Source organism: Cupressus sempervirens, chromosome 7 (assembly GCF_028749045.1).
Source record: "Cupressus sempervirens isolate cs-2001-9-10 chromosome 7, ASM2874904v1, whole genome shotgun sequence".
NCBI classification, from domain to species: domain Eukaryota; kingdom Viridiplantae; phylum Streptophyta; class Pinopsida; order Cupressales; family Cupressaceae; genus Cupressus; species Cupressus sempervirens.
Window position 1 is genome coordinate 879091992 of NC_143124.1, and position 1829 is coordinate 879093820.

The window sequence follows — 1829 nt, forward strand, 5'->3', positions numbered from 1 at the left end:
AGTGATAAACAATTTTTTAGTCAAAAATACTTAATGTAATAATGTCTCTTGGAGAGTGACAACAGTAGGAGCAATACATAAAATTTGTTGCACACCTTTTAGTTTTCCAAATAGATATTGAGTTGCTCAATGATTTAGTTACATAAAATTGTGTATCCATAAATTTGTTTACCTTCAATCATCTTTCATCACCATCTCTCCATTGATGAAGGTATGGGTGGCCCCATTGTCAAAGAAAATGGTCATGTTACCCCATTACCCCTCCACGAACTTTAAAGAGGAGATATTTTTGGGGTTTAGAGAGGGAAGCATGTGTACAATTCTTGTGGTTGTTTGTTTTGCAATGGTAGCTATGAATAGACCCAAAAGATCTCATTTAAATAAGATTAAACAATATATTTCAAGTTTAGGTAGGTTGTAATAATTGTTCCTATACTTCCCTTTATCTCTTTTATGTGTTGTGAAGGTTGATTTGGTCTGCAGATTTTATTTTTGTGGATTCTAGCAGGCTATCTATATCCTATGCACTTCAAATGAGAATAGTAAGTGTGAAAGAGTTGTCTTTACAATAAAATATTTGTGGGTAGATTTTAAGAGTTGTGTTTATAGGATTTGACTAGTGTAATTTATATACTTATTTACTCCTCTAATCTTAATTTCCTTATCTTGTTTATTCGATAAAATTATCTAAAACTAGCTGCTGATTCAATTGTTTCTAGGATCCAAGCATAAAGGAATGAGCTGAGTAGATTGCAAAGAATCTGGCATTTAATAAGATGGATGAGCATTTGCAACACAGTGTTCATGGTGTACGGAAAGAAGGAAGTCCTTACCTAGATGCATAGTAGTACTTTTCTGTAATGCAGCAAGTCATGGAAAATCCTCAATTCATGAACATGGCCAAGTAGCTTGGTAGTGCTCTTATGCAAGTATGAATGGTAGCATGCCACTTAGTAAGGAAAGACTTAATCCTGATTGGAATTTTTTCAGTATTGGCAATTACAATTTATCTAGCAACTATACAATTTTGCAAAACCCATCAGTGTCTAGTATGTTAGAGAATCATGTGAATCCTACTCACAAAGAGAAGTTGGAGGAACACATGGCACACATTAGGGATGATCCTACTTTCAAGCCTATACTGGAGGAGATTGAGGCTAGAGGTCCAGCTGCAATGATGAAGTAGGAAAATCATTTCTAAAATGCTATGGTGTTGTAAATTCTATTTACTTAAAATGTGGTTGATTTATTTATATTTTTGATGGATCATGCCTTTTGATTTTAGGTACTAGAATGATCCAAATGTGTTGACCAAGTTAGGTTAGGCTATGGGTGTTAGAATTCTAGGTGACATTCCTACCTCTAATGAGGCAACTAGTGCATAAGAAATTGAAGAGGAATATGGCTATGAGGATGAAGATGAAACTATTGTCCATCATGCAGCTAGTGTTGGTGATGTTGAGGTAAGCATTTTCCATTTGAAAAAATCAAAGGCAAATCCAATTGGGTAGCAGATGAAGAACTTATATAGTTCAATGTTACCAATGCTTTTAATAATTTTTTTTTTTGGATATTTATGGAAATAATTATGCTCAAAGGAATAAACTTTAGAGTCATTAGTTATGCCAGCCAAGTTAGAAAATTTCTCTATTTTCTTTGACTGAAGCAACTAAGGAGAATCACATTCATTACCAACACCACAACCGGTAGAATCACTGATACTAGTAGGTTTTAATTAGGAATCTAAAAAACATACACCTCTTCTTTCTTCCTTACGAGATGAAATGGGTAGGCTTGGAGATAACCCATTTCTTTCATTGCTAGAATAG

At 34.0% G+C, this 1829-nt stretch overlaps 1 pseudogene; it reads left to right on the top strand.

The window, feature by feature from the left end:
• Positions 1-725: 725 nt before the first annotated feature.
• Positions 726-1511, top strand: LOC149550271 (ankyrin repeat domain-containing protein 2B pseudogene; annotated as a pseudogene).
• The last annotated feature ends 318 nt before the right edge of the window (positions 1512-1829 follow it).